This window comes from Mchenga conophoros, linkage group LG3 (assembly GCF_057382185.1).
Source record: "Mchenga conophoros isolate Kocher_MC1m ecotype Shallow Benthic linkage group LG3, M_conophoros_male_GT1.1, whole genome shotgun sequence".
NCBI lineage: Eukaryota > Metazoa > Chordata > Actinopteri > Cichliformes > Cichlidae > Mchenga > Mchenga conophoros.
In genome coordinates this window covers 33,490,236-33,501,966 of record NC_140528.1, presented here as the reverse complement: position 1 = coordinate 33,501,966, position 11,731 = coordinate 33,490,236, and the positions used below count along the sequence as shown (strand labels likewise).

Below are 11,731 nucleotides of genomic sequence, written 5' to 3'. Positions count from 1 at the left end.
AAATGACATGGACACGTTGAAATTAGTTCTTCAACAGAAAGTAATTGATCTAGATTGTGAATATAAGGAGCATAATATAATAGATCCAGAAATAGATTCTGAAAGTAACTTTCTCTCTTCTTTTGTTAAAAATTGTAATTATTTCACTCAGGAACAATATGAAAAAGAAATTAACCTAGACGGGAAGCTCTCATTAATTCACTTTAACAGCAGAAGTATGTACTCTAATTTTGATTTCATTAAGGACTATTTGCAACAATTTTCTCGCCCCTTTAGTGTTATAGCCATCACTGAAACTTGGTTCAATGTCGATAAAGGAATAGATTTTTGTTTGAATGGATATGATTTAAAATACATGAATAGATTAAATAAGGCGGGCGGCGGGGTTGCTATATATGTTCATAACTCTATAAAATATAATGTTGTAACAACTATGTCTATGGCTATTGATGGAATTTTGGAATGTTTGACTATTGAGATTATGAATGAAAAAAAGAGAAATGTTATAATAAGTTGTATATATCGGACACCCAGTTCAAGTATTGACACTTTTAATGAATGGATAGAAAAAACGTTTGCTTTGGTGAACCAAAAATTACTATTTATCTGTGGTGACTTTAACATTGATTTGCTAAATCCAACAAGGTTAAAAGCCATTGATGACTTTACTGACACAATGTACAGCTTATCACTATATCCAACAATAACAAAGCCAAGCAGAATAACTTCACATAGCGCCACTATTATTGACAACATTTTTACTAATGTCATGGATTTCCAAATTAATAGTGGCCTGCTTGTCTGTGATATAACTGACCACTTACCAGTTTTTACTTTGTGTGACTGTGATTTAAAAAAAATAGATACCAAGATCATGATAGCAAAGCGAACAATAAATGAAGCAATTCATGCCTTCAATTTCGATTTAGCACAACAAGATTGGAGTTCGGTGTATGAAGAGTCAGATGTGGACAAGGCTTATGATAATTTTCTAGATATTTTTACTATGTGGTACAATAAACATTGTCCTGTAAACGAACACATGACAAAGAAAAAAAAGATAAAAAGTCCTTGGCTCACAAAAGGAATTATTAATGCTTGCAAAAAGAAAAACAATCTGTATAAACAGTTTATCAAAGTAAAAACAAAAGAAGTGGAACAAAGATATAAAGCATATAGAAATAAATTGACTGATATTATAAGAACGAGCAAACAACTTTATTATAGAAGAAGATTATATGAAAATAAAAACAATATAAAAGGAACTTGGGATGTGTTAAACAACTTAATTAAACAAGGATCTTCTGGAACATCATATCCTGAATATTTTACTGATGCAAATGGTGAAAATCACAACATGAGTAATATTGTCGATGGGTTCAATAAATTCTTCATAAATGTTGGCCCGGAACTAGCAGCGGACATCCCGTGTCATAAAAATGAAAATATCAGTAATATAAAATCAAATCCCTTTTCACTGTTCCTCTCAGCTACAAATGAGCAAGAAGTAATAAATATCACATTAAAATGTCAAAGTAAGTCTTCAATGGATTATCATGACATAAATATGTCTGTAGTTAAACAGGTTATTCTGAATATTGCTAGTCCCTTAACATATGTCTGTAATTTATCATTTCAGTCCGGTTGTTTTCCAAAAAAAATGAAAATTGCGAAAGTAATACCACTATATAAAAGTAATGACAAACACAGTTTTACCAATTATAGGCCTATTTCTCTACTGCCTCAATTCTCAAAAATTCTAGAAAAACTTTTTAATTCAAGATTAGAAAAATTCCTTGAAAAACATCAAATAATAAATGTTGGTCAGTATGGTTTCAGAACACAAAGAACCACTTCAATGGCGATAATTGAGGCAGTAGAAGAAATTACTGATACACTGGATAAAAATAAATATGCAGTTGGTATTTTTGTTGATCTCAAAAAGGCCTTCGACACAATCAATCACTCAATTTTATTGGATAAATTGGAAAGATATGGTATTCGAGGGAAAGCTGGTAACTGGTTAAAAAGTTACCTAACAGGTCGGGAACAATATGTTAGCATAGGGCATTACCATTCAGAGAAACTTGGTATTACATGTGGTGTTCCCCAAGGGTCAGTGTTGGGACCAAAACTTTTCAATGTATACATAAATGATATTTTTGATGTTTCTCAAGTACTTAAACTCATACTGTTCGCAGATGACACCAACATATTTTTCAGTAGCGATGATTATACTGATCTTGTAATGACCGTAAACAGGGAGCTAAAATTAATAAAAAAATGGATGGACATAAATAAATTATCATTAAATATAAATAAAACTAAAGCAATGTTTTTTGGTAATTTAAAATATAATGTAGAATTACCAATTATCATTGAAGGTGTACCAATTGATAATGTGAGTGAAAACAAATTTTTGGGAGTTATAATTGATAACAAAATTTCATGGAAACCCCACGTCAGACACATAAAAACCAAAATTTCCAGAAGCCTCGCAGTTTTGAACAAAGTGAAACAATTCCTTGATAAAGATGCACTTCGTACTCTGTACTGTACCCTGGTTCTTCCATATCTTACATATTGTGTGGAAGTGTGGGGAAATACATATAAAAATACAACTAATCCATTAGTCACAGTACAGAAACGAGCACTGCGTATTATTCACAAGGCTGGTTATCTAGATCATACTCACAAATTCTTTCTTCAGGCAAAGTTACTTAAATTCCAGGATCTGGTTAATTACAATACATCCATAATTTTGTATAAAGCTTTTACTAAACTTTTACCGGCAAATTTACAAACTAGATTTGAAATTCGAGAAAAGGTTTATAATGTGAGAGGCTTTGGAGAATTCAAATTACCCAGAACTCGAACAACCCGTAAAGGTTTTTGTGTGTCTGTATGTGGTGTGAAAATCTGGAACAGTCTGAGTTTACAATTGAAACAATGCAAAAATTCCAAAATATGTATGTACATATATGTACTTGTGTGTGTAGATATATATGTATGTATATGTATGTGTGTTTGTTACTTGTAGTTATTACTGCCTGTTACCTGTGGTAATGCAATTTATAATTTATATATTCTGTATTCAGTTATGAAGGCTCTAATTGTTGGTTGCGAGCTGCTGCTTAGATGCTTGTATGTGCCCGGGGCTGTTGATGGGTCTGTATGCAATGATGGGCGTAGCTGCGGGAAGTTTATTGTTTTTTTTGTTGATGAGTGAGTATAGGGGTGGGATTTAATAAGTTTTCTTTGTCCCACTCCTTTTTCAGGCAATTTTTGTTTTTTGTTTTGTGTATTTTATGTTCAATATACGTATTTGTTGTGCCTGAAAATGAACAAATAAATGAAATGAATGAATGAAATGAAAGATAAGGTGAGAAAATATAATAGATATATATAATCAATCAATAAGGTGAAAATATCAGATAAAAGGTGTTTTTTTTGGTTATAAGGAATAAAGAGGTCAAAGGTCAAAACAAGAGTACTGTTAAGTTAAAATTAAAAGGTCAAAGGTCAGATTAAACAGGTTACACAGAAAGGATCGGCAAAACTTAAACAAGGATAAAGAAATAATACATTAAACAAGGAAATAAATTAAAAGTCTGAGTTAATGAGAAATTAAACGTTTAAATCAGGTTAAGAGTTAAATTTTAAGCTTTTCTTAGTTAAACTAAATAAAATAATCAGAATAAACGATTGGAGGAAAAAAGCAAAGATGTTGTGATCAAATAGTTTGTACGGCAGAAAGAAAAACATGTTTCAGTAGATTGTATGTTGGAAACCACAGTAGACACAGTAGACTCAAATCATTGTTACTGAGGAATTCTGCCTTAAACAGTAAAGTGTTCTTTAACAGTGTGTGTGTGTGTCTGCAGCTGTTCTTTGTGTTGTTGCTGCATCGTTGCCTCAGGGGGAAAGTTGTGTGTGTGTTATGCAGACTAGCAGAGACTGCAGCTGTCAGCAGCCACACACACTTTCTATTCTTCAAATCAAATCACAGTGAAACATGTTCACTGACAGCTCAGCTTCAGCATCGTCTTCATGCTGTGACTGCAGCCGTTCAACTCTGTTTGTCTTTAACCCAAATCATCACAACATGCAAATATAATCATCAAAATGATGTGACTGGAAGGATGCAGCAGTCTGTGCTCCACCTTTCTCCTCCACACCTGCAGGTGGAGAACATGGATGCATGAATCTCTACAGAGTTCTTTGAATATTATCCGTCTCATCAGTTTTCAGTGAACAAAACTCCTCACAGAGCCAAAATAAGCAGTTTGTATCCAACATAACTCAGCTGGACTCTGATGCTCCGTATAACAGCCACACATGAGTCTGGATTCACTCAAAGCATTGAACAAACTTTATTGTAAATGAAGCTTTTGGACATTTATTCTCTGATATTTGCTCTTCAGCTCGAGTCTCCATCAGTGGGAACATTTCCTGATTCAACTTTTCTTCTGTTCAAATCAAACTCCATGAGAATCAAAGTGTGAATCAGAGTCCTGATGATCAGATTCTATAGAAACATGGAGACTGTAGAGGATTTACACTCAATGTGTTCATTTGTTCCCTTCAATCAGAATCAGAATAGAAATCAAGCAATTCTTCCAATGAAAGGGATCGATTAATGTTATTGACAGGACAGATGATCAGAGGTGCAGAGTTTTCACCTCCATAATTAGGACAGGGACTGAAGAATGGGTGGAGTTTGTGAGTGAAGGAGCAGCCAGTAAAGGAGTAGATCAGAGCTGCAGCACCTACATCATAAAAGGAGACCAGACCCTCCTCATAATCCACAAACACCCCCACCTTCTCAGGACCAGGATGAAGACAGAGGAGGACTGAAGGACCAGCACAAGCTATGTACTCATTTCCATTTCTCAGCACTACAGTCCAGAAACCATCCTGAGGACTCGCTGTGATTTCTCCCTTCCTGTTGATCGACTCTGTGGCCACTCCTAAATCCACTCAGTCTTTCCTTTAACCTGAACCTCAAAGTAAAATCTGCCTGAAGAGAAACTCTGCTCTCCTAAAACACAAACATACAGAGAAAATCTCTCTGGGTTGTCTGGAAGTTTCTTCTCCACATCACTATGATAAACTTGTTTTCCATCATCAGACAGGATGAGTTTAGGATGAGCTGTATCAGGATCCAGAGTCACATCCACCTCATGCTGCTGCACCCTCTGCAGCTCAGCCTCAAACAGCTTCTTCTTCATGAGTTTCCTGATTGTCTCCTCCAGCTGAGCCACAGCTCTCCCCACAGTCCCCTCATATGATGGTGGATGAACTCTGACCTCTGTCCAGTCCTTGCTGGGTGGAGCAGCTTTCAGGGAGGAGAAGCTTTGGAGGAGGTGGAGGTGGTCTTCAGAGCGTGAGAGCTGCTCCACCTCAGAGCTTCTCTCCATCAGCTCAGAGATTTCCTGTTCCAGATCTTTGATGAGACCTTCAGCCTGTTTCTCTGTAGCTTCCTGTTTGTCTTCGATCTCCTTCATGAGCTCCTTCAGGCGTCTCTCAACAGACTCCATCAGAGCCGTGAGGACCTGAACACCTTCTGCTTTCTGTCTGTCTGCAGCATCTTTACTCATCTTCACCGACTCTGTGATCTCCTGAATCTTCAGTCGTCTCTTCTGGATCATCTGCTGAATCTCAGCCTCTGTCTTCTCCAGCTCTGCCTTCTTTCCTTCATATTCTTCTCTCAGAGGAACAAACTCGTGGTTCTTGTGGTCTAAAACAGGGCAGAGCATGCAGACACATGTCTGGTCGGTCTTACAGAACAGCTGCAGAAGGTTATCGTGCTTCGTGCACATCCTGCCTTCCAGGTTCTCCACAGCATCAATCAGCTGATGTCTTTTCAGACCTTTCAGTGTCAGATGAGGATCCAGGTGAGTCTGACAGTAGGAGGTCTGACACACCAGGCAGGACTTCAGGGCCTTCAGTCTGGTTCCAGTGCAGACGTCACAGGGAACTTCTCCTGGTTTGGCAGCTTGTTGCTCTGAGCTGCTGCTGCTGGCTTTCTGCTGAGCTTCACGTCTGAACTGAGCAACCATCTCAGAGAACAAAGTGTTGATCTTCAGCTGAGGTCGAGTGTAGAAAGTCTCTTTACACATGGGACACTGACAGCTCTGATTCATGTCCCAGTGCTGACTGATGCAGGTTTTGCAGAAGTTGTGTCCACATGATGTAGAGACTGGATCAGTGAACACATCCAGACAGATGGAGCACAGAAACTGATCTTCAGATCGCAGATTGCTGGCAGCAGACATGTCTGCACTCTGAGGGAGAAAGAAAAGAAACATTTGATTCAAAATTCACTTTAAATTTCATTTTACAAAGAGAGAAACAAGCGTCAGTAGTCTGAGGAGCTTGGAGAGAAAAGCGTCTGGACTTCTTTAAGTTTCTACTCATCACAGAAGCTTCTTCACCTCATCCTCAACACGGACCAAGGAATGAATACTGCACTTTTGGAAGAACTCCCTCCCCTGCAGCCTCTTATCGTCAAAGGGACGAAGGTGGAGAGGGCAAACAGCCACAGATTCCTGGGACTGCAGGTTACATCAGACCTGAGCTGGACTCTCAACACTACAGCAACTGTGAAAAAAGCCCAGCAAAGGCTTTATTTCATTCGGCTGCTCAGGAAAGCTGGCATGAACCACCACCCTCTCACCCAGGCCTGCAGAGGACTGATAGACAGCATCCTCACCGCAGGCATCACTGTCTGGTATGGAAACACTACACAGACAGAGAGGAAGGCTCTGCAGAGTCAGAAAGTCTGCAGAGAGGATTATGGGAACAACACTTGCATCCATGGACCTGCACATACAAAGCTGCACATGCAATCTCAGACACAACAGAGCGGACAGCAGCATCACACACAGAACACGATTCTTCAACAGCTTCTTCCCCACAACTGTCAGACTGACGGCAAACAAAAACACACTGAACACTTAAAATAACACAGCACTACTTAACCTCACTTTGAATGTATCATCGGTTCACTGACCATCGGGCAATACACTCACAACAGACTTGTGAAACAGATCTGTGGAACAAATGTGCAACACTGTGAGTGCGATAAGAGGTAGAGAACTACACACTCTCTGTACATTTTCTTCTTTTTCTTTGTATATAGAAAATAGTACGACTACCCTACTCCGGACTTCATTTCTATCCTTCTGCTTTTTCTGTCTTTATATTGTTAAAGTGTGATTTGACTTGGAAAGCTCTGCACAAGTATTCCACTGTGCATGGACTGTTGGTCCTGTGTGCAAATGTCAAAATAAAAATCTTGAACCTTCAGTTGTCAGAGTAACTGGTGGAGACCCAGCAACACATTCAGACACAAACTGGTTCATCTGAAACACAAACTGAACAACGTCGTGTCTGCTGTACAGTGCAGCGTCCAGATGAACAGGATCAACAGGATGAACATCTTTTTAACAGTCGTTACAAAGATGTGAAGTTGTTTGGCTGACACAGACAAACAGTATCCCACATTCTTGATTTTTAGCTCACAAACACGTCTTATAAGGACTTATTGATCCTGAAATGTTGGAGGTTTTAGCTCTTTAAACAGTAAAGTTACAGGAGGATACAGATAATTATCAGGAAAATGTCCTCGGTTTGTTAAAATGATCCCGTCCGATAACACACGAGAACAATAAATGTATCATTTTCTGTTGTAACCCACAAACTGAACGGTCACACTCATCTTTCATGTTGTCACTAAAACATCACTCCTTCCACGTCTAGTTGGTCGTGATGGAGGCGGAGTGCGTTGGGTCCGCTTTCCCTGCCCAGCCGATGTTCCTGACGCAGGGAAACAGATCCTGTTGGGGATCCCTACCTTGGCACAACACCTGCCATGGTCTTTGCACACTCACCACAGTAAATGCATCATGTTGTCAGCTTTACAGTATCATAGTCAGAGAAACTGGTCAGGCCGCTCTCTTCCAAATGTCTACACTTCACCCTTTTACTGTCAGTGGGCTCAGAGTCCATCTAATGTGGCTCATTATCTGATGCCGTCTGCAGACCAGTGTTAGACACTGAGAGGTTGATGGCTCCGTGTCAGAGCACCGGCCTTAACGAAAAAGTTATCAATCGTTCTTTTCATCTTTTCTCATTACCCACAGCTACATCCACTCCTATCACGCTGCTCACCTCTGCTGCGACGATTCAAACAGCCGGAAAGTAAATAATTTGGAGACGGTGCGTTTGTGTCACAGTGAACAGTGAAAACAGAGACTTTCTAAAACGATGATGCATGTTAGTCATGTGATGCAGGCATGTGACCAATTAAACAAAGATAGTGGAGAGCATTATACAGCAGCAGTTTTGACAGTCCTATTAAAGATGAATATCAGTCTGCACATGCTCCACAGAGCTTTTCTTCAAATTCTTTAATTCTCTCTCGCTTTTGCAACTTTGTACTTTTGTGTTACTCGCAGCAACAACTCCACCTCATTGTTAGTCCATTTTAAAACTCGGTGCTTTTCCTCCACCTTTTGCCGCGACGTTTCAAACAGCCAGAAAGTGAATAAGCGGCAGACAGAAATGAGACCGGTCGAATCGTCTTGCGTTTCACGCATGCGCAGGACTGGAACGTAAGCGTTTTCAGCCGTCTTAATGTGGACGCACAACTCTGTGAAAACGACTGAAAACACTAGTGTGGACGCGGAGCGCTGTTTTCAAATCTATCCGGGCGAGTGTGGACGTAGCCTAAGTGGCACCATGGAGAAATGAGGTGGCGCTCTAGACCCTGATGAAGTGAACAGAGTGAAGATTTGTGTAGAAGCAGGAAGTGTGATCAGCTGCACTCACCACTGTTGCTGAGAGGAACCTGATGGACTCCAGTGAATCTTCTTTTAGAGACAAACAGGACTCGACTGCAGCTCTGCTGCTGCTCTCTCACACTTTCACTTCTGCAAAATGACGTTGAGCTTCTTGTTTTTCAGCTGTTGCTCCGCCTCTTCCTGCCTCTCCCTTTACAGGAATCAGCCGGTCTGTACTCAGTGACTGTGTGCAGCGGGTGGGAGGAGTGAGGAGTGGTGTGTGGGTTCACACAGTAATGACGGCCTCAGGTGATCAGGAGAAACTCACCTGGATTTCCTTTTTCCACAGCAGACTGAGAGCTTCAGGTGGACCCTGAAGGAAGTCTCAGACACAGGTGGTAAAAGTACACACAGTGTGTACTGAAGTAGAAGTACTACTGTTAAAAATACTCCAAGTACTGTTTCAATTTCTTTACTCAAGTAAAAGTAAAAAGTACTGGCTGTGAAATGAGAGTAAAAAGAGCTGATTGAAGAACATTTCTAACACGTGTTTATACAAAGCTAACTGAACCATGTGCTGCATCAACGTGATAATAAAATAATATTATTCACTTTGTTTCTGTCTAAATTTGAATTCTAATAAATATTTTAGCTTGAAATAAGTGAAAAAAATCTGCCAATGGAACAAGTTAAAACTCTCTATTTTTTCTCTGGTTTCAAGATTCACTGTCTTGAAAAAAGTTCATATCCGGTGGCGGACTCCCTCAGACATCGGTGCGTTGGTGGTTCTTTGTGTCCGGGGATGGGCGTCCAGGTACACACCGGCTCACTCCTTGGTGGCCGCTTATCGGGGCCTGGGGCTCGCTCGGGCCTCTCGGCCTGGGACTCTGTCACTCAGGCACAGCTGGCTGCCGGCGGAGCTCACGGGCGCGTCACTGCAACTCCCCCTGGCTTCTGCTCCGCGGCTGCTGGGTGAGCCCTCATCTGGGACTCTCCTCAGCTCTTACTGGGACAGTGGCGCGGCTGCCCCTCTGTTGGTCTTCCTTGGTCTCTTGTGTTCTGGGGGCCTCTGGATGTCTGGAGTTTTGATCTCCTCCATACCTGCTTCATGCCCTGGAGGACGGGGCTGTGGCCCCCCCACACCCTCTAGCAGATCATTACATGAAGGAACCTTTTAAAAACAAGCGCATCCATGCTCACAGGTGTACACACAGGTGATCACACCCACAAACTACACCCTTTTTGGCTCCTACCTCAAAGCACACTGTGTTCTGTTGATCTTATGTGCTGCACAATAATGTTTAACATTTAGTATTAACTGTTATATTCCCATTGTTATGGATTCAAATATTGGGGATGGAAAATGGTCTATTTTTCCTTTTCATTTCTTTTTAGGTAGAAATTCTGAAATTACACGAACCTGCTCTCAACTCAGGCATTTTAGACTAAACCAACTTCAGAATTCTCAAAAGAACCTCAAACCTATTTTCAGCTCTGGAGACCAGAGTCACTGAATTAGAAACTTGGATTTGCACCCTTTAAAAATGTGTAGCTAGTGTTAGTGTGTTTATTTAGGAATCACAAGCCAAAACACTTTATTTATGACTATTGTTTTTTAATGCATTGGATGATTAAAAAATCGGCGTGTACATGGATCTCTTCCATTCAGAAATCCGCATGGCTGCAGCCAACTTCCCAGGAGAGAGTAACCTGTCCTAGCAGTTTTATATCAGGACCAGTTAAAACTGCTGGGGTTGACCTGCTTGTTTTGCAGGCCCTAATTCTTTTATATCGATACGTCTGCAGGTTTCTAAGTAGTTGTTCAGTAAGTAAAAAACTACAGATTCTACTAATCACAACATTAAACCCAACATTAGCAGGTTCCCATAGCCAGTGCTGGCAAAGGTAGGTTAGGCCCAATCAGCTCTTACTGGCTAAGTAAAACAGAGACATTTAAAAAGCAATCAGAGTTAATGAACCATCAAACCACCGAGGTCACTGGATTAAAGTTAGGCGACTTTGGCAATATCAGCTGCTGAGTGAGCGACCTGAAAAATCTGTTTAGTAAACATTACAGTCGTTTGAGTCCCACTCGTCTAAATCGCCATCAGAAAATTAACAAAGCGTACAGGAAATGAGGAAAATCCGACGTTAATTCTGAAAAACCAACTATCTTCAGTCATTTAGTTAGACTCAGTCAATCTGGTCTGAACAGAGGAAGTGATGATTACAACAGGCAGATAAGGAGAACATGTGGTACATGCAGCTAGGAGCCGTGGTTTCCTGAGTAAAGGTTAATGTTTGATGAAAACAGGTCACTTTCCTCTCTTACAGACACGACATGAAGCTTCAGCTCTGTGAGTCAGTCCAGATTACAGAGAAACGCAGAGTTAAACTTCTAAATTTTAAAGAGTTTATGCAATTGACACAGTTTTCTGTCATTTGCTGTATCTTCATACACTCGAGTTAAATATGAGGTGCTTACAGGAAATACACCACTTGATTTGTGTCCAAACACACAAACAAATATCAGATACAACCAGCCTTAGATAAACAAAAGAAGTAGTGATCACTTCTTCTCACCAAGGAAACAAAACCAACAGATCTGAACAGATTTCATGTGAGAGAAACTATCAGCGAGAGCTTCCAGCTGCTGAAAATAGGCTCTTTACCTTTGACCTTTAGTGTGTGTTGGAGCTGTGATAAAGAATTGAAGAAGGGAGGGTTTGACTCACCGAGGAGCAGAGCGACAGATGAAGTCGGCATGTTGTCATGTTGGAGACCGACAGCAGAGTGATACCTTCAGCTTCACCACTTCCCTGTTAACATCATCAGCTCGTCACGCTGCTGCTTCTCCACAAGGACGAGCTGTTTCTAATACACTCGTCTTCATCAGAATCAGAGAAACTTTATTGATCTCAGAGGGAAACTGAGTTATCATAGCA

At 40.4% G+C, this 11,731-nt stretch overlaps 1 pseudogene; it reads right to left on the bottom strand.

Moving 5' to 3' along the window:
- Positions 1-4,242: 4,242 nt before the first annotated feature.
- Positions 4,243-6,278, bottom strand: LOC146578271 (E3 ubiquitin-protein ligase TRIM21-like; annotated as a pseudogene).
- Between the last annotated feature and the right edge of the window lie 5,453 nt (positions 6,279-11,731).